General features: G+C 40.0%; 1 protein-coding gene across 5 annotated transcripts in view; it reads right to left on the bottom strand.

The window, feature by feature from the left end:
- Positions 1-22,515, bottom strand: part of Nfib (nuclear factor I B) — a 217,795-nt gene that overhangs the window by 119,154 nt on the left and 76,126 nt on the right. Inside the window, exon 1 of one of the 5 annotated variants that reach the window (XM_055629832.1) lies at positions 18,904-18,953. The exons of the other annotated variants lie outside the window; for them this stretch is intronic. The gene's annotated coding sequence lies outside the window, so the exon portion shown is untranslated. Of the gene's footprint in view, positions 1-18,903; positions 18,954-22,515 lie in introns of those variants that run through there. 5 annotated transcript variants of the gene reach the window in all.

Below are 22,515 nucleotides of genomic sequence, written 5' to 3'. Positions count from 1 at the left end.
CATTGTCCTGAAATTTCCACAGGAGCAAGTGATTCCCTGCTAAGTCTTATCTCCCAGGGACCATCTGATGGCTTCCGGTTCCAGTTTCATGACTGTCAAGATAGTCTTTGTGGTACTTCACATGGTCCTTTACAAGTGTGGAGAACAGCCAGTTCCCATGTTCCCCCCGAAGACAGACCTCCAACACCATCTTCAGTACTTCCTCATACATCAAGTTCTCAGACAAGAAATATTTCCTTGCTTCAGTGGGCATGGTCCGCTCTACCACAGAACACAGTGCTGTGAAGTTCACAAGGCCAAGTGACTCGCCTTGAAAGGATGGCAAGCACCAAACAATGATCGAAATCAAAGCGAAAAGAGTTCTAGCACTCCAGAGTCACGTGGGTCACATTTTCCTCAGAGATAGTGGGAGGAATTAAGGACAGATTTGTAAAAGCCAGTATGGCTTGAGTTCTGATTTTGTTATTTATGAAATATAATAGTCTTTCTTTTGATATTTGTTATATACCAAAAAGTTTTTCTTTTTTTCTTTTTTTAACAGAGCCCTTCAAGAGTATTGTTAATGCAAAGGCATCAAATTCCTCCAGTTCAATGACTATGGTATAAAAATCATTTTGGAAAAAAAAAAAAAAAAAGATTTGAAAAATTATGCCACCTCTGTCATGTGACTAACCAATATAAGTAAATTCATCTTTTATATATGTCAAATCATATAATACAATAAGCAAATGCAGTAGATATGTGGTTTTTTTCAAGATGGAGATTTCTTTTAGAAATATACTTTTCTAGATAATTTTAATCATCATTTCTCATCTTAAACACTTAACTAGTATTTCTTCAATGAGGTCTTTTCTGGCATGACTGCTGGCTTAGAAGACATAGAAGAAGACAACTGTCAACAAATGCCATGAGGAATACCAACAAAGATCCAGCATTTATTAGAAAGCAACTGTGGGAGAAGGCAGATTTAATTGTGCATACATATTTTTATTCATTAAGATGAATAACCAATCAAATCCCACACTATGGTGTCCTGGCCTCATAACACATTAATAAAGTTTCTTAAAGGTTTTGGCAGGGGGCCAGCACAGTCCATTAACTCTTTGTAAGTTGTAAAAAGAAGGAAAGTCATTTCGGTCTGTTTTGTGGTTATGAATGAAACAGCGGGCGGCCTGCAAGGAAACGTCACTTTGGATATGGCGGTGGTAATGAGCACTCTGCTGATCGGTTGTGGAGGACTGTGGAGAAGCTAAAGCATCCCGCCACAGCAAGGCCGCAAGGATACGCTGCAAAGTTAATCACAGCGAGCAGGGGAAAGAGCAGAGGCCTCCACGCTCAGATCTGTTGATCTTGCTAATAGGCTGTCACACTGCATCTGGGTAAACTTAGCCACTGTGAAACCCAAAATTATAGAATACATCTTATGCGACTAAGCTGTTCTCTGATCACTTTTTTTTTTTTTTTGTCATAAAACATAGCTGCTTAAGTTTATACTACATGAAGTCTGGACTGTAAAAATCAGGGAGGGGAGAATCTTTAACTTAGAAAACAAAATTCTTCCTTTGCAGTGTTTTGTTTAACATGCTTGAGTTAAGTCATATAAATACCCACAACAATTGGTAGCCACGTGTTTGTCTCCAACTTTGCCTAACAATTTGAACTGAAGTGCTGCAGTTCTCCCCAAAGCCTTACAATGCCATCTGTTCTCATTTTCACAACATCACAAACATTTTCCTTTAGAAAAAGGATACAATATTTTGCTTCGTTTCCAGAATGAAAACGTCAATGAAACTAAACATATATAGAAGCATCCAAGTTAACACACAAAGCTCCAAATACATGGGTGTCCAAGCTATGGGGCAAGCCCAGGCACAGGGTGCGTGTCAGACACCTTCTGGTTCTTACCTTTTATGTACTCCACTGTAAAGACACAAAGTTTGTTTGTTCTTTAAGGTTACTATGAATAGTAATTGTAAAGTTTTTAAATACTTTGTAAGTAATTTGAAGACGAAAACCCGGGGTACACACACTAAAAGCCTACACTGTGTCACTGGTTTTGGTCACTTTGGCTGTTCAAAACTATCTGCAATGTAGGTGCACACACATACTTGCGCAGGTACACAACCCATGTACAGACACAGGCTCCATCCATCTCCAACCAGACATGAGCAGCGTCATTAGTCATTAACACTTCTAGGTGTTAAAACTACAAATCCACTATCATAATCTAGGAATTCATATGAGGCCAAAAAAACGACATTTCAAGGAGAAGAGACAATAGTAGTAAATGTAACAGAAAACATCATTCATTCTTTACTTTTTTTAAAGTCTTCTTCTAGGGAAAAAAAACAGGAAGAATATGTTTAACCTTCAAACGTAAGTGTTCTTGGCTGGCTCATGAAGTGTCCTTCCTCCTTATTTCAGGTTTCATTGAGTCCATCCAGATGTGTAATGTTTTAGCTGTGTCTCTTGTATCCTGACGGTTTTCTATGAACTTGTTACCTTCTACTAGGTAAAAATGTAGGAAAGTCTTGCTAAAAGTTGAAATTCTCATCTACAGAAACCAATTTGTTTCTGTTGGGACTAAAGGCCAGAAATTACGTTTAATAATTGTCCCTTGATAATTCAGACTAAGTTAACTTTCATATATTACACCTGTTATGTTATAATCATATGCATATATTTATCCTGCACATATATTACTCTATACTCACATCATAATGTATATATAAATATATGCCATGGTAGAAAGAACTGTAACTTGGAAAAGACATGGTATAAAATTGCTGGTTCTTTAATTAAAAAACAAGACTGGGGACAATGAGATAGCTTAGCAGATAAAGCCATCCTCTGTTCAGCAGAACCCATGTAGTGAGAGGATAAAACTGAGTCCAGCCAGGGGTCCTCTGACTTTCATACCTGCACAAGCACACACAAACAAGTCTGCTCTTAGTCCCACAAGCCCAACTAGTCAGTAGAGTAGTTTCTGGTATTTGGAGGTGGTGGTGTGTGTGTTTGTGTTTGTTTGTTTGTTTAATAGTAATGTTACCTGAACTTTTTTTTTAACCTAATTTTATTTTTTTCATTAGAAGAAACACATCTACAGGACAACCTGGATTCAGATATGGGCGCATCTGAGGAGTTTCTGAAAATAAATACACTCCTTTCTTATATCCGTAGTTTGAAACATACAAGAAACAGATGGGATATGACAGTTGTGTAAACTCTTTCTACACTACCTAGAAAACAAAGTAGTAGAATAACTTTAGTGACTTAAAAATAGTAGGCACAACTATGAAAAACAGCGAAATTAGGGGGAGGGCACTGTGATCACCCCACGGTACAACTTAAAACAAAAGAAAAAGGCACTGTGCTGCTATGGCACTCAAGGCAAGCAACTGAACAGAGGTCGTTCTGAACAGAGCAAAGAGAATCCAGAGTCTCCAGAGTCGGAGTATATCAAGTCACAGAAGTTGCTGAGAATCACAACTGGAAGTTGGTTGACTCCTAAGAGACAGGAGGCACAAAGATACTGAGCAGCTTTGTACCCTCTGGACCACCTCAGCCAACGGATACACTTCATATCAACCTTGTCCTGTACGTCCCAGTGAACCCGGAGAAGAACTTGTGGGCACAATTATTAAGAATGATGATGGAGCCACAGATAAGATCCCAATGGAGGAAGCACTTCAGAAAGTGCTTTGGCATCAAGAACAAACTAAAGCATTTAAATGATCTCTCAGCTACTCAAAATATCCACAACAAAATGTGTCACTTGGATTAATGGTAACTTCGGTTTAACTGGTACTAAATGTATCTGGCTATAAGTTATTTCATATACTTTGTTCCTACTCTGAAAAGGTATGTATACATGATTATATACTCATTAAATTGAATCATATATCAATGCATTAAAAGAAAAAATTTTAAACACAATGTATGACTTCCTAATAGTTTTATTTCTAAAATGTCTTGGTAAGTTCAAAAGGCAGCTAACTAACTAACTAGACTCAACCTAAAATACAACATTGAGCATTTCAAACTTTTCCATATAATTTGAATCCATTTCCAATTGAGCAACACTGTAAATAATTTAGGTAAACCATATCAAATATTTTGTAACATTTCTGAAAAGAAAACGGTTAAAAGATTGGTATGACTTTATATAATACATGCTTTAAAAATTATAATAAATAGCTCTGCTACATCCAGTACATTTCACAAATGTACAAAACCCTTTCATATCTTTCATACCACCTTATCCCAGTCACCCTGTGAGGGAGGCATCATTATCCCCATTTCATAGATAAGAAATTGAGGCATAAAGAGATGCAATGTTTTACCCAAGGTCATGGTCCAGTAAACTCATGCCTGGAGAATAATTAGCTCAAGTTAGATAAAGGCTACTTCCTTCTTCCCCATTCCAGCCCCAGACACATATAAACACAAAAGCACTGCGGAAAAACAACCAAAAATTCCACCAGCCTCCTCCATGTGATTCACCTGAGCCGGTTTGTACTTTTGTAAGTATTGTTTTTGAAGGGAGACAGAATACATCTTCATGTCGTTTAAAAATACCACGAAAGACCTGTCACTACCTCTACAGCAGAAAGCCTCATCAGGGAGTCTGTTGTATAGGTTGAGCCTTAGGAAATGATGAGTTGCTTACCAAGGTCCCCCATCCTGGGTCAGATAGGGGATTTACACTACTTCTGTCATCTTTCATGCACATCAAAGGTTCTTAAGCATCAACACGCCTGAGAATCGCTTTCAGAACTTATTTCAGCAGTTTCTAGCCCAGAGTTCTGGGCAGGAACCTGACAATGAGCAAGTCAGAGCAGGACCCTTGTCTCTGCATTTCACAGGAGCCCACATGATGCCAATGCCACCAGCCCAAAGACCACACTTGGAGAGCAGCTACATGGTGGTGAGGTGGGGTAAATGTGACTCCACCATTCTCCTGAAGGTTTCCACACTTTCGTGTGAAGTTCACAGTTCTTAATATGTAACGGCACCTGCGCATCCAAGGCCTCCAGCCAGACTCCTCTCAGGGTTCCGCCTAGAACCATCATCTGTAGAAGCCTTCTCTCAGCTGAAGTTTTCAACACACACACACAGTGCTCTCTGGCCAGAAAGCACGGTTCCCTTTGTCCCAACATTTCTGGGCGTTTAACTGTTCTGCTTTGCCTCTGTTCTCAGAACCTGACATGGTCAGTAAATGGATGCCCCACCTCCCACTCCCTCTACTCCTAGTCCTCCACATTCAGCACCCCTCATCATCTCCCTCGCATCTTTCCTCATGTTCTTTAACAGTCCACTGCCACTGTCAGACTCTCCATCAGAGCTCTGTCCTTTGACATCACACCACACTCTACCTCCCTCAAGCAGACCACAGCCTCATCATCATCAATCCCTTTACTTAAGAAGCAGACCTCCCAAAGAGAACTTCTGCTGCGCTGAACACACCCTGTCTTCTCTCGATGTCTTCTCCTCTACCCTGCACCCTTCTCTGAAGGGCCTATGCCTGCACATGGCAATCTGTTTTCCTGGCCAGGACCTGCACAATAACACACAAACCCTGCTCAGAAGGGGCCAGTGAACAGTTTAATGCCCTGCTATCCCATCTGGGAAGCCTTTACTCCTGAAAGAGGCCCTATGATTTTTGTCAGCAATGCTGAAGGTGCACTGTGGAGCTGGAAAACACGTGTGTACTGAGGAGGCTCAAATGCACTTTCCATTCTCAGCTCTTCTATTTCAACTGGCTCCCAGCACCCTCCTACCCAGACCCCAAAACCCAGACAAAGAGCTTTCCTCTAAGAACTAGCCAACTTTCTTCCCTCAGATTGAAATGTGTATGTATGTGTGTATATGTAAACATACAAGTATTTTGCTAACTGTACCTTCCTTTCCATATTAAGATTTTAATTGTACCCTCTTTTTTTTATATTGACTACCAGGAAACTCTTATTTATATGGTGCTTATTATCCAGCAGTGAACATCTCTGAAGTTTCTACAGCTACATAAATCTGTACTCTGCTGGTCTCCGATATTCTATTTGTTCTATTTCTTTGGCCCTAATTCTCTTTTCCATTTGAAATTTATCTTTATGACATTGACTGTGAATAGCCTACTCTAAGTTGCTTATTCTACAACGCAGCGCACACAGGAATGAGAACCAAACAACAAAGATAGTCATGCTATGCACCAACTTAAACAGATCCTACCCAGATAAGATATGTATGTATCCATATGTGTGAGTGGATAGATGGACACAAGGGCTTATTGGTAGAACGCTTGCCTAGCATGTGCAAGGACCTGGGTTCAATTTCAGCCCCCAAACAGAAAAAGGATAGGTAAAAATGCATTAAATGTAAGAATGAAAGGGCACAGTAAGGAACAGTACAAAGGACATTCATTCCTCACTTCTATCCACACACAGTAATTATTTTCAGTAAATGCATTACTTTTAATTTCTCAAGGTACATAGTTGGGTAAAAGTGATCTTATGCCAATCTCATTAACGAGGCGATAAGCAGAGCAGGCAAAAAGAGAAACAGCTACAGCAGCTTTCACTTAATCTCCAAAGACACTAACTTTCACCCCAGTTTCCAGTAGACTAGGTAGGGCATTTGTAACAACCACAACAAAGTGAGTAGAGCTTGCACATAAATAGAATGAGGAGACTGAATTATATCATCTCTTTACCCATTTATTAGTTTAAATAAAACATGGAAACTGATAACTGAGCAGCATCACTAGGTGACTATCTATTTGCATATACCAGCTGAAGGTCATTTTAAGAATACATGATTAAGGTTAACTGAATAAATAAGGAAGGGATTGTCTATTTGGTGGTGAAATGCTCTCTAAACAGATGTGTGAAACATTTAATTCTCCGGTTCTAGAGAATTGTTCTCCATTGTACAATGCACGAGGGCCTCAGTCAGATACTCACTCAGCACAAGGTGGAATAAAGAATCATAAGGGAAAATAAACCTGCTCTTTTATTATATTATCTACAGAGATCCTTCTCAAGAAGCAAGACAAAGATGGACCATTTACTAAGAGTGGGGTTTATTTTTTTCTGAACAATAAAAGAGAACGAATCTACATGTCAGTGTCATTTGTGATTTCTTGTGTGCTGCTACAGTTGTGCTTTAAAAAAAAAAAGAATTACTCTTATTACTAAAGCATAATTGTATAAGTGTTTTCTTATTTTTTTAAATTATGGGTATGTATATGACTGGGTGTGCGTCTGTGCGTGCGAGCACAGATGCCCAGAGGCCAGAGGCATCAGATTCCCTGGAACTGGAGTTACAGGTGGTTTTGAGTTGCATGGCATGGATGCGTTGGGAATCAAACTCAGTCCTCTGAAAGCACAATGCAAGCTTTTAACCACCACGCCATCTCTCCTTTTTTAATTATCCTTTAAAAAAGGATAATTTAGAAAGCAATTTTCAACTGATTTGTCCATCTGCTTGCTTTATAACATAAATCAGTGTCCTGATCCTTCACAGTCCTAGAATTGCCATATTTCAAACCCCAGCACAGGAAGTCCACTGCACTTGGTAGCTGCAGAGTAAAGGTCGGTACTCTCGTCACTCTTAGCCATGGTAATAAAGCTGGCACACTTTACATTGTAGTGAAAGCAGTCAACTTCAAACTTAGTTAAAAATAACACTTAGCATTGAGATTTTTGCTTTGTGAAGAAGAGGTGTCCGAACCTGCCTGAGATAATCATGGCTGGTGGTCAAAAACTTAGCTTTTCCACTAAATGTAAGTTTAAATGAATGGTAAAATACCTAAGCAACTTCAAATTCGTAGTCATTTGCAAAATGTAAAAATCAACAAGTCAGGGAGGCTTCCCAGACGGGGAAGTTATATACATACTTCTTTCCAAGCTACTGTGCGATGCCATAGTGTCCTGGAAAAGAGGGAGTGGACCCTGCCCAGATGTAGCCCATGGCAGTTCAGTGTCCAAGTGGGTTCCATAGTAATGGGAACAGGGACTGTCTCCGACATGAACTGATTGCCCTGCTCTTTGATCACCTCCCCCTCAGGGGATGTGCAGCCTTACCAGGCCAGAGAGGAAGACAGTGCAGACAGTCCTGATGAGACCTGATAGGCAAGGGTCAGAAGGAAGGGGAGGAGGACCTCCCCTATCAGTGGACTGGGGAAAGAGCATGGGTAGAGAAGGAAGAGGATGGGTGGGATTGGGAGGAGGAGGGAGGGAGCTACAAGGGGGGGGGGATACAAACTGAATAAACTGTAATTAATAAAAATAATAATAAAGAGGGAGTGGAAAGTGAAATTCTGTAATAATGACAGTTTTCAGTGTTTGAGTGTGTACTGGTGAGTGTGAAGGAAGCATGAAGACAGGATGAACCCCACAAAAACTGAACCCCAGAGAGGTGTGCTGTCCCCCATTGCCACAGTTGCAGGACCAATTTGATCCTATGCACCAGACAGAAAAACAGCCAAGCTTCCCTGCTCACATTAGTAAATACTGGCAGAATATTTACTGAAATGACTGAAATAAAAATGGGCATGGGATTTCAGTAATATTAGAATCCATAAGTATGTTAAGTGTAAAGTTATATTATTTGCAATAAATTGGCTGTTTTGTGCAATCTCCCACCGAAACATTAGTATTAATTTACAGAGCTTCCAGGCAACAAATTTCTCTTATGTAGCTTATGTTATCTACTTAACATATTACTATGTCCAACTCCCACTGTTTCCTATTTAAAGCACATAAAATCTAAATTAGGTGCTGTACAAATTATTTCTGGTGTGGACATGAGCAATCAAAATAAAATACAAGATTCAGAAATTACTTAATAATGCTGCAAAACAGAAACTATGCAAACTCTAAGCCTATGTTATTCTGAAGAGTCATCAAATCTTGGTCCGAAAAGTCACTTGCTGATTATCTCATTTAAGATAGGATTTCACTGAATTAATGTTTATTATTTATTCATTTATCCTGCTTCAATATCTGAAATATTGGAGAACACTTATGAAAAAAATGCATGTCACTGAGATAAAAAAGAAATATGAGTATATCTGGGTGAAGAGAAAAATTAAGTTAAACAAGTGTGTATGGGTCTCAAGCCTTTATACCCCAGTACTTGGTTAGAGAGCTGTCTTAATGCCCCAGGCTCCCTTTCTTCCATGTTTGCTGACAGTCTGTGAATCACCAAGATCTAAGGACACTTTCAGAAGCAGGCAAGGATCACTCTTCCCCGGAAAGGCAGTGAGAATGATGAGGTGTGAGTATCTGAGCAGCCCTGGAAAGGCAGACATGTTCTCAAAGGGAACGAGCATTTGTCTAAGAGATGAGAACAAACCTCATCACAGTGTGCTATGCAGGTCAGATATGAAACGGAAATGATAACATTTTATAAACATTTGATTGCTTTATGTCCAGGATCCTTTCAAGAATGTGACTTTGAATAACCTCAAAGCTATCCTGTCTTCAGAGCTCTCCCGGGCTCCTCGAGCAGCAGTGATGAAACCCAGATGCCATGGGCCAACCTTGTGTCCAAGCCACCATGGCTTCAGAGCAGCTTGTAAAGACTTGCAGACAACAGTGTGGGAGTCTGAGGGTCCTAAAGAAACTGTAAGGAGCTCTTAGGCAACTTTTAGCTGAGGTGCTGGCCACCTGGGTTACTGATGACCATGGAGGCCAGGAGGCCAGTCTCCAGTTCCCTTTATTTCTGATATGTGGTTTTGTTCTTCGGTTTACTGGAATCCTTTTTGAGGAACAGAAGAAGCTATTCCTACTGTCCAGGTTAAGTCGGGTCTTTGGCATCTGAATTGTGCTGACCCTTTTCCACTTGAACTCGATGTGAGAACAAGCCACCCTCCTTCCAATCATCAAAAGACAGGTTCCCATCTGTGATGCTTGCCCTTGGAGGCACTGTGGCGTGTTTGTGAAGAAGCATGTGACCTCTGGGGACGGAAGCCACCCTCTCAGTTCCTCTGGCAGCTTCAACTAAACATCTTTGACCTCATTTTCCCACCACAAAAACATTTCTCAAGCGCTAGTTCTTCATAAAGGGGTAGCCACATCACTCATAGACATTACTCAAGTTAATTTGATGGTATCAGCCCCTCCACTCTCTTAAATGTTGAATCCTGCAGAGTGTGGCACCATTTATGACTGTTCCCTTCTGCCATGCCTAAAGATTTGTTGTTTTGATTCTTTATACTTAAGATTATCAACATTTTCAACAAAACTAAAAAACCTAAGATCCAGCTAAGTAACAATATCTGGAATATGAATGTTATTTATTATATAGGCACATAGCTAAAAATGACATTTTCCATAGTTCTCAGAACATTAATATGTTGTTCATCTTGTGACAATATATTTAAATTTTTGATGTAAAGACATTCTTCTGAATACGACACAGTTTAGGCTATGATGTCAAAACCATGAGCCTAAAGATCGAGCTTGCTGTTTTAGTTTACAGACTCATCCAGTCTGGAAATTACAAACAACTCTACACTTGCTGTCATACTTACTCAGGCCAGATTTTTGGGTTTTTTCTGTTTTATATGTATTTTACAGAGGAGGTTGTCTTCCTAGAGGTTTTATTGAATATGAAGTCAGAGAGGATTCTAACTGCTTACCAACACTCTAGGCAGAAATTCAGGAGAAAACCTTGAACATATGATACTATAGTGTATAGATTCAAGAAATAAGGGACTGTCGATCCAGTGCAGCAGTAGCAGCAATGGCACTGTACATGTTTACCCTGCATGCACAAGGCCTTGCTTAATGGGGGAGAGGGGAAAGGAGAGGAAAGGAGAAGGAAGAAAAGAAAATAGAAAACAGAGAAGCAGAAATTCAAAATATGGCAAGTTCTTGTTTACACAGAGGAATGGAAGCCGTGGTTCATAAAGCAGCGTACCATGAATCCTCCTGAAGCCTGACTCATTTCATCGGAACCCGCACAATGACTCTGGAGGCAGTGGTTCCACGCCTGAGAAATAGATGCCTTCCCTGCGAGAAGAACTGTACCAAGGATTCCTCTCCACCTTCAGGGTCAGGAGAGCATCCAAGCAGCAGGCCTGTGCCCCTGGCAAGTATCAGCCTGGTCCCTGCACTCTTTACTGAACAGTCAAGGCATCGTCTCCTTACTATGTCTAGAGGGCTCTTCTCCTTTGCGGGTAAAACAAAGGCAAAATCACGGAACATGATCTTGAATTTTCTTCAGCAAGGATCACTAAACACTTCTAAAGTTCATCTTACTATTTATTATAAATAATGATGATATGCAAATCCACTGCAGAGTAAGCCATGAAAGAACACTGTGTGTGTTCTTTAAATTAGTATGTGTAACACAAACAAGACAAAACCATCTCTGTGGCACTGTCTGCACTTTGTGGTTCCACGGCTTAGAGAGATGCTTTGAATGTCATTTATAATGCTGTATCACTGGATGAAAGTTACGGCATTCTTCAAAGATCATTAAGCAAGGCCTCAACTGAATCCACAAGGCACCAGAGCTCAAGAGAAATCAAGAACTTTGCTTAGGAGCCAAGATCTTTCCACTGTCTCTCAGAATGATGGTGGCTCTGTAGTCACTGCCAGCAGCTCCATATCTTACACTGTAACACGCAAACCTTCCACTCCCTACACTTCCTCTTCTCCTTCCTGGCCTCCCGTAGCTTCTTACTCATCCCTAAAAAAATTTTCCTCACTCTTTCAATGAAATCGAAGTGAAACTTCCTTCTTCTCTTCTTGACCTTCTCATCACTAGAAATGAGGGTGACACAAACAGGTCTCTACATCTCAAGGGTCCCACTCCTCCTGTGGTGAAAACTACACAGTAGACTCTCATCCCCCTGCCTCTCCTGATGGAAGCAGCTACATCACTCTGTCCACATGCCCATCTCCTCCTTACCTTCAAGTCTGTGAGCTCCTCTAGGACCTCAGTGTAAACGGTATACTCTCAGACTAAGCCAAATGCTGACACACCAGCAGCTCCTGCCCTCTGGACCCCAGCTTCTGCTGGATAGTCTCATAGTTCATTTAGAATCCAACCCCCTTCTTTACCATGGTGACTGCCCTATATCTCAACAGAGAGGATTCTCATGGTTTGAAATTCTGAGCTTCCTAAATTCCAAATTCTGAGAATTTATAATGTCACAGTTACTAATATGCAGTTCTGATCACATGGAAGATACTAGGCTAAGCATGCTTTTTCACAACAGTTCTATGGACTAGGTGGGACCACATAAGATTGCCAGTAGTCAACTTTTTTGATGTATAAGTCTGTATTATGTATTTATTTGGCCATAATAGCTTCATTTTGCAATTGGGGCTAAATCAGAGAAAATATCTCTCTAAAGTCATACACCTGAAATATATGAGCCTCCAAAGATACTGCCCTACACTGTTTCCCAAGTTTCTCTGACGCCCCAACATTGTAGAGCTAGTTGTACATACATAGTTTGCCTCTGCATTACTTCCTTCAATTAAGAGTCAAGTTGGGCTTAAGAACAGCCTCTTCCCTTGGCATTTTCTGGTAAAGCCCAAGTCAAGCTGATCCCTGCTGCTAGAACCCAAGATGTAATTGAACAAGCTGCCCTCTGGCACACCTCTAATGCCTTCCAATCACTCTATATACCAGGCACCTCTCTCTTCTCTAAATGCACACTTACTTAAGACATCATTGAGCATGTCACTTTCCCTCATTAAGCTGATAATCCTCTCAATTATTAAATGAGTATATCAGAAAGATCCAGAGATCCCTTCAATTTCTTCTTAGTATAAATGATATAAATGAAGCAGTGAATTTCCTTTAAAAATGAAACTGAAGCTCATATAGATAAAGGCTCCCCTGTTTAAGAAAAGATGTGAAGAGTCTACCTGCTTAGCATTCTAATAATTACCTCTCCCCCCAAAACCACAAAGAAATCAACTCCTGGCTGTTCCAGACCTGCTTTCACATCCTTCTGTTGATCCCCGAAGCACCGTTACCAGCACACTGATTCTTTCAGATATCTTGTTATTGCAAAGACTTCCTTCTTTGTCATCTATTCCAGTCTATATTTTTCCAAAATGCTTCCTACATTCTACACTGAAAGGCCTTGCTTGGGGCAGGAATTTCCTTGTTCAGACACCCACAACCTACTACCTACTACCTAAGGCAGATCTAAGGTGATCACTGCAATCTCCTTTCCTGGTCTACAATCCATGAGCCCATACGTGAACACCAGAGATTTTATTCGCCAGATGAGATTAGATGGCAGACTTGAGAAAAGGTACTTAATGCCAGTGGATCTGACATAATCAAAGAGCTTTTTAAAGGGAGACTTCTCCAGCTTGCCTCAGAAGACAGGTCAGAGAGCTTAAAAACATGAGAAGGGCCTTCGCTGCCTAAAGGCCAGGAAAAAAAATTCAAGCACCCTGTAAGAACCGGCTGCAGCCTCCAACGGCCGGCAAAGAAACCATATACCCACAAGTGTTACACTCGGCCAACAACACAAAAGAGAACTTTAAGACAGTTTCCGCCCACCCTTGCCCTAGCCTCCAGATGAGAACTCACCCCAGGTTCAACACTGACTTTAGTCTTGGCATCAACAGGGCAGAGAACACAGTTACATGGCACAGGCTAGCTTGCAACCAGAGACTCCTTTAAGGCAATACGTTTGTTGGCATTTGATGATACACCCTGACACATTTAGACCCACAGGATGATATCACTGCATCATCTGACATCCATGTCCTCAAAGATCTTTTCCCCCATTCCAGTCTCAATGAGCAGTTGGAGACCACTTACTGCCCTTATTCACCAAGTGGGTCCACACTTCAGTAACACTACCCTTAAGGCAAATGACTTTGTAAGACTCCAACTCCGATGAACAGCATAAATTAACGCCTTTGCTGCATTGTTTTTCTGACTTGCGCCTGTCTGTAACAATTTCAGCAAGTCTGGTTCACTTCCATTTTCCCCACATACAATATTTAAATAGAACACAGCTTAAAATTATGATTCCTGAATTTTAAAAATCTTTACAGTATATATGTGTATGTGTGTGCATGTGTGTGTGATAACCACTAATTATTTAATGCCCATGAAACTTCTTTTATTTCTTAATTATTTTATTGTATAATTCATTAGGAGTGTTCCATTACAAGGTAAAATTATGACACATCAAGTTCAAAGAAAAGAGGGAAAAGAAAAGGAGGAAGATATCTTCATCAGTCCTAACTCTATTCTGCTAAATCTACCAAATATGAACCTCACAAGCAAATACAAGTGGTCCTGTCCAATAGACACAGTGCTGAGAACCCACCTGGCCCTGTCCAGTAGACAGGGCAATAAGAACCCACCAGGTCCTGCCTGATAGAACCCACCAGGTAACCTGGGAGTATTTCCTGGACCTGCATGTCTTCAGCCTCATTAAGGCACTCGGTGTGAGATTCATTGGACAGTGTGCTCTTCTCAAATTTTGTCCTGGAAAAAAGGCTTCTACTTACCTCCACTTGCCTACAAATAATCTAAAACAGTATTGAAAGAAACAAACTCAGAAAAATAGAGAAAAAGAAAAATATTCTTCCTCATTATGTTTCCTCTAATCTCATTATTATATTTCCTGGAACAAGTAATAGCTCTTGAAACATTTCTACACAGAAAGCCTTTGCAAAGGGGCATCAATAAGGTACAAAATAATTTGTAGGCTATCCAGGAAACCATACCATTATCTATTGAAGACCCCTGCTCACTGCCACCACTGTTAATTTTTAGTCCTTTATTCATAGGCGCAGGAAGAAGCTTTATTTCCCTAATAATAGACAAGTGCGATGCTATCTCTAAAACAGATAGCTAAGAAGCAAAGAGGGTATTTGAATCGAAACTGTCTTTAAAAAAAGGGTGGGGTGGGGGACATTCGTGATCACAATTGAACACCCTGCCTTGTCTCAATCGCGTCACTCTCTTTGTGTTCACCATGTCATGTTACAGTTAGCTGTAAAATAGGTGGACTCCATCTTGTAGAACGTTAAGTGCTTGTCCAATTGTACAAGGTTTGCTTTCAAAGTATTGTCGTCTTTTTTATAAAAACGCTTACAAACTTTCTCTCTAATTAGCAAACTTTCGGTATTACTAACTGTGGTCCTTATGCTGCATACACATTTTCTGGGGTTAAATCTGTCTTACATAATTATAATTCTGCACCAGGTGTGTGTGTGTGTGTGTGTGTGTGTGTGTGTGTGTGTGTGTGTGTGTTAGCTGGGATTAGACCCAGGGACTTGCACATCAGGCAAGTTTTCTAACACTAACCCACATCCCCAGCCCTTTGAGTAGCCCTTCCCACGGAACTCCACACCTCATAGTAAAATTCTACCCTCTTATCTACATGTTTAACAGTTTTAAATTGCATATATAAATGGGAGTAGAAACATTTCTTTAAAGGTGAAGAACAGCCTTACTTTGGAGTGTATTTCATTTGTGTATAGAGGGCTCTTTTATCTAAAAAAATGCTCTTAAGTAGGCAGATAAACAAGCAATTAATTAAATAAGCAAGCCATTTTTTTTAGAGTCCAGTCACTGACACTCAGTTCACCCTTACAAGCACTGTATTCCCCCCCACAAAAGAACAGGGCACTTTACGAGATCTTTGAGATCAAGAATTGACCATGGCAGAAGCAGAGCGATGTATGGTAGCCGGGTCATCTGTGGGCTCATGGGTTCAGATTTATGAGGAAATCTCATTTTATGGAAACAATATGAAAAGAACTTCACTGCTTATAACAGTACAGTCTGAAATGAAAATAACAAAAGGTTACCAAGCATGCTAAGTCCACCTGTGACTTAAAAGCAAACCTCTTTCTTTCAAATACTCACTCTGGGCTTTGCTAGAATTCTGCATACAAAGAACAAAAAAAAAAAAAAAAAAAAAAAAAAAAAAAAAAAAAAAAAAAAAAATCAGAAATGCCAGTCTTTAAGGGTCTAAACCAATATGTTCATTTACTATTTATTAATGGTTTTGTTGTTGGTTTTTTTTTCTTGTTCTTGCTGATACAGGGCCTTCCTGTCTCTAGCTGGCCTGGCACTCACAGAGATAAACCTTCTCTATCTCCTAAGCGATGGAATTAAAGGTATGCACCACCATGCCTTAGTCTCACTATTTTTTCTTTTATACTAGCCACACACAATATTTGATTATTCTCCTGAAATACGGGCTGTTTCCAGTGGAATTAAAGTTCAATAAAATCATTAAAATATGATTTAAAACACTTTTAAAACTAGTTAAGAAATTCCATTACTTAGACTTAAATTGCCTATCATTGTTTATTATACTATAAAAAAAACAATTAATTGAAAACGTACATACTATACTTTTTAAAGAGCCTTTGCTTTTCTATAATCATTTAGTGATAATTTGGCTTTGTTTAAAAAAGGTTAAACTATTAATTCATTAAGAGATGAATCATCTTCCTTTTAATAAGCTGATAGATGATATTTGAAGAACAATTTTGGCTAATATCTATTAGACACTGTCAAGAAAAGCAATGAACACATAAGCCTTTACAACACGTAAGTCTTTACAACACATGTGAGATGAGCAAATATTTAGAATGAATCAGATAATTGCTAATCACATTTTTGGATTAATATTAGACTAATATATAAAAAACTTAGAAATAAACAGTTGGGTTATTCAAACAATTCTAAAACTTTATCAGAGATTAAAAATTATAACTGAAGCCAGGCAAGGTCACACATGCCTTGATCCCAGCACTCTGGAGGCAGAGGTGGGTGGATCTCGGAATTCAAGGCTAGCCTGGTCTTCAAAGAGAGCCCAAGACAGCCAGGGTTCTGTTACACCAAGAAACCCTGTTCAGATTTCCAATAGTTTTGTCATAGCTCAAATTAGTTAGGGGTAGGAGAGTGAAATCTTTTCCAAATGTGCCCAGGAAATCTTAGAGTTTTACAAGCTAGTTTACTCTTCAAAGATTTCTGCCACTTACCATAGTCCAGTTAAATTCCCATCTGTCTGGTCCAACCTTTTTAAACTATGACATCCTTGAGTTTGTGTTCCTCAGGATGAGTTTATGGCTGGTATTCTCCAATTACTTAATGAGTTAGTGAATTTATAAAATTTAAAAATCAACAAAGAATTAGAAACTTCTACTTTTAGGTCTAAAAACAAAAAGAATACTTGTATTAATATGAAAAAGAATACTTGTATTAATATGAAATATAACATTAATGTGCTATAACAACAACAACCAAAAAAAAAAATGGAGCAGACCTGGAATTTCATAAACTGAGTATTTTCCCTGAACCTAAATCTATGATTATTGAATGAAAATTAACAAAAGTATTGCAACCGCGTTTTAATATCTACTTCCTCCTGTGGCATGTAAACGTTGATAATGAGTGCCATTTATAGATGTTAATTATAAGCAAGCATTTTACAAGAAGCTTCACAAAAGTTGGCTTTAACTCTTAATACAAACCATGAAGGTAGGCAGTGCTGTGGATGAGGAAAGAGGCTGACCAAGAGCTAACCCAACTTAGTGCTGAAACTGAACTACAAAAGCCAGAACCCAAAATCTCACCCACTCAAATTCTTGAGTTTTGACACCATCAAGGCACTACTATGACATGAATTTAAAGTGACCGTATGCATTTTTTTTTTTCACTAATCTTCTTTACTGTGCTCTAACATAATACTTTGGGGTGTAGGTCATGTGCTAGCCACGGGACCCAGACGTCTGCACTTGATGACTAGATATGCTAACCTGTTGTATACTCCCCATCCTTAACCCAGACTTCTTGAATATGTAAAATTTTACTTTAATGCAGTGAAAATAGTTAATTCTCTCCATTTCACTGGATGAGTCATCCAACTTTATTTCCCCTGTCTTATTTATTACAAAGAGTAACAGAGAGATGAATCTAAGATACTATGTTGAAGCTGACTTTAACAATAATTATATAAGAGAAGAAACACCTACATCAAAGCCTTCAAATGATCAAAATGAACTTTATGATTCTCCATTTCCACATCTTAACCATTCAACGTCCTTCTTGAACTCACATGCAAAAGCCACACTCAGTTTTGCGGTCAAACAGTAAGCATTTCATCTTTCCTTGAATTTCTTTGAGATATGTTAATTACATATTAATTTAAATTGCTTGCCAATTAGAGTACTTTTGTTTTGGAAACTTTTTGCGTGGAAAAGCTTGCTTTCCAGCCAAGCTTTACCACGATGTAACAAAAGGATCTTAGAGTTGGCTTCCTTCAGCCCATCCTGTCTCTCTATGTTTATATTTTAATTTTATTGGAGTTCATAGGAATGTGGCTTTTCTTCCATGTGAACCCAAATGTAACCCATATAATGTATGTTCTTAGTACTCAAGATAAAATGATGGTACATTTTTGGATTAGGAATTCTCTTACTTTTTTCTTTTAAAATTCTCATTAATTGTAACTTCATTATGATTATTATTATTTGCCACCCACTCATAAAAATAACTTGCAGAATTTAATGGGAGAAGGAACATGGAGAAGGATATTTAAACTGAGTATTAACAAAAAAGAGGTACTCTTTCATACCACAAGAGAATGCATAAAATTAGTTTTATATCATTTCTGTTGCTCACACAAGCAATACCCAACTAGGTAACCAACAGTGGTCCAAACCATAGGTGAGTCAACAACCTCAAACACAGCAAATTCCCCTACTGAAACAACAAGCTGATGAGGCAGTTTGGTTTTCCTATCAGCCCACAAAAGCATAATTTAACCCTGATTGCAACTCAAGTATCATATGAGTAGGACCAACAGGAATTCTGACTCTAAAGAAGGGGGGCTTAAGAAGAATTAGAATAAATGTGAGATGGAGTATTTACAGGGTAAATTCATTTACTCACCAGACTCCAATTGAGCACCGAGAGGCTGCAATTCCGAGATGGTCAGACTGGTTCTATAGTATGAAGTGAGGCTGCAGTGGCGCCTTCAATGAAATCATGTGGCCCTGGAGCCTACAGCAACCTGGTGTTGTTTCACAGATGGTCACTTTGTGAGACTGCCTTCTAAATACTTAAGTTTTTCCCTGTGTGCTGCTCTCAATTTCGGTGAGCTGAGGCTGCTTTTTACAGTGGGCACCTGTGAATGCAGAGATTCCTAACTGGCTGAAGTGCTGAAAATAAGTTCCTGTGCGTGTTCAGCCCCAAATGGTGTATTTGTATCAACCCTCTCCCCCACCACACTCAGAGAACATCCCAGAGCATGGAACAAAATGAATGCCAGAGCTGGAGGACAAACAGTGCTGTGAAATACTGACCTTTGGCCACCACGTGGCCATTTGCAATCACAAATCCACAGCATCTGAGGGTACCTGAACAAGATCTGAGCAAGACCAAGCTACTCCAAATTACAGCATGGATGGGGACAGGCTCACAGACCCTACCTCTAGCTGGGGAGTTGATGATGTCTGGGGAAGGGAGAGTTGTTTTCTTTGACTGTAGGACTAAGAGTAGGTTGCTCCAGTGAGTGGTCCATACCCATGTGTGTAAAGGCAGCACAAACTGGATTCAATGAGTAAACAAGAAGAGGAGGTGAGGTGGTAGTGGGGTGATAAATTTGATTGGGAGGGAGATGGGTTTTTGCTGTTGGCTTGGAAAGAGCAGGAGATGGAGATGATAAAAACAAACTGCATGCATGAAATTCTTGACACATAAATCTTAAATTACATGTTTTTTTCCCCCAAAGCCCCTGGCATACACAAGATTCTTTTCAAACACTGGACAAGAAGAAAGGTTTCTCAGCATAAACTGTTGAAGTGAGGCATGCTTCGCTTTGAACCTTTCTCTCTTCATCTGCATTCTTCTCCATGTTCTGGGCTCCCACCCCCCCCCAACTCCAGAGCCCAGCACAGGACTCTGCTGCACTACCAACCCCCAGACCACCATCGGTCCAAGGCTCAGCTTATTCCTACTCCTGCGGTTACTAATACCTGCTGAATACTAAAACAAGAGCATGTGATATGAATTAAATCAATAACTTGTAGTAATTGACTGCTTCTCAGAGGAAAGGCTGGCAGGCCTGAATGAACTTCCAATTTGTGTTATTTTTAAGACGATATAAGAAAGTAATATAAAAGAACTCAAACACAGTACAACTGGAAGAAATGTGTGGCTAGGGATCGTGGCACTCCTTCGTTTACCCATCTCCAACTGCATGCCAACTATGTGATAAGATGATACATGGCAGACAGGGGTGTGTCCTGTCTTCATAGAGTTTAGAAAGTGCATCAAGGAAGAAAGGCTTGGTCTAACCTTTCTGAGTTTTTCTAAAAGGTATTAATAAATAGTTACTCAGTGGAGTGTATGTATGCCACAAAAAGTCACAGTGTATGACAGAAAGACACACAGGGCATATACTCACTCATAAGTGGGTGGATATATCCCACATAATCTAGGACAAACATAACCAAAAATCTGTACACCTAAAGAAGCTAATCAAGAAGGAGGGCTCTGGTCATTCAGAAAGGAGCTAACAGAATCGGAGTATCCAGAAGACTTCTCTGCTAGGGCCTCTCCTAGGTCATGAGGGCAGCAATGCAGTCTGTCCAAAAAATCTGGAGTCACAGGTCAGACACTCAGAGGAGAGAGGAGAGGAACATGTCAGCTGAGATGAGCTCAGGTTAGATCAAACAGCGTGGGCCTTTGGGATCTGAAAAAATCTGAGATGTCTTCCGTAGACCAGCAAGCCCCTGCTCCCAACAGCCCCCTTGACTGAGCTTCTTGCAATCAACTCTCCTAACATTTCTAAAGCAGGCAGCAGCTACTTGTAGATGACGCACTCGGAGGGTAAAAATGGTGGACAAGAAGATGAGTAACCTCAGCTACCAGACAGGACTGTGATAGCTACACCAAAGCCCTCTCATGAATAAGCAGAAGCAGACCATGAATATTTGAATACTTTGCCTATGACTCTCGTCCATGAAAGAAAAATCACTCCTGAGATGTTTTTGAGTTCAGACTATTATCTGATCAGGATAAGGAGTGTTAATGAAAGGGCCCCAAATAAAAACAATCTGCTACTGAATTTATGTACACAGCTTCTGTGTGTGTGTGTGTGTGTGTGTGTGTGTGTGTGTGTGTGTACAAGAAAGAGAGAGAAAGACAGAGAGACAGTCTTATCAGAGTAGAGGATTATACACTTTTCTGTTCAAGGGTGACAGAGAGAAAAGGGAGGCCGGAATCAAGCAGGAAGCCTGACCCTGTGAAGAAAACACTGTGCATTTGTGCGATCCAGGTACCTGATCTTTTATCAAAAGCTATTTAGATTGCTTAGAGAAGAAAAGCACTAAGTAAAAATTATTTACTCTGGGCCTATTATGAAAAGAACAGATTAACTCCCTAACACTTGGTTCTTTTTGAAGGTGTATTTTCTACCTTCCCGGTATGATTTATATTAATGAGCGGTTTAAAGCCAGTCTGAACTGAAGAAGGATTGCTGATGTGAAGTGCAGTAATTATATACCTTATGACAGGACACAGGAATGGCTCACACAAGGGAACTGCGTAACACGCCAAGCTAATCCTCCTTGCATAAAAAGGGAGAATACTTTGCAAGCTGGCCGATTTTAAGCTCCAGTTAACAAAACCCTTTTTGTTGAAGCCTAAAACAAGAATGGGTTAACAAAAGCAAGGAGGGTAGAAAATCTCATTTTTCCTTTCTTCACAAAATATAGTATTACAGGACTTACAGGTTGTGAAAGGCCACGGTGTTGCTGAAAGACTTGAGAAAGAAACAAGGTCTTCGCCAACAACAACAGATTGAAAGGTCTCAGGGAAAGCCAGCCTCCAGTCAGGACAGAGAGCTAGGGTTTGACTCTAGCCATTTATTTGCTCTTATCTTTTCATTTGTTATGAACTAAAGGTGCAGAGCGGGAAGAAGCGAGATCTATAGCAAGGTTCGAATGGAATGGGCTCAGGGATGATAAGAAGAAAAAGCCTTAAGCCATGGTGGGCAACTCAATCGTGTTTGTGCTGTTTCTTCACGGCTGCATTTGCTCATCCAAAAGCCAATTCTGGACAATAATGAGACTCCATAAAACATCTGCACTGAGATTGTGACCCTGTCCCAATGGAAATTTTCACTTAACATAATAAAGCTGCGTGGGCAGAACTCTGGCCTGCCTGCCTTTTTGCTCAAGACTACAACAGAGTCCTTTGCCACCAGCAAAGATGACAGCAGCAACAGCATTCCACCTATGCCCAGGGAACTGCACATAAGTAAACATGACATGAAAGCCACTGGACTTACTCCATATCACGGACTTTGCCAAGATAAGAAAGACTGGCAGGTGTTAAGAACGAAGTCTGGTGGTCCATTTAAAGGTTTTGTATCTACGGGTGTAGCTTGGTAGCAGGCTATGTCCTGAGTATGTGTGAGGTCCTCAGTTCAAAGTCCAACACCAAAACTAATTAGATAGATAGATAGATAGATAGATAGATAGATAGATAGATAGATAG

This window comes from Psammomys obesus, unplaced genomic scaffold (genome assembly GCF_907164565.1).
Source record: "Psammomys obesus unplaced genomic scaffold, mPsaObe1.curated_primary_1811, whole genome shotgun sequence".
NCBI lineage: Eukaryota > Metazoa > Chordata > Mammalia > Rodentia > Muridae > Psammomys > Psammomys obesus.
Note: the sequence above shows the minus strand (reverse complement) of the source record. Positions and strands in the feature narration are given on the sequence as shown.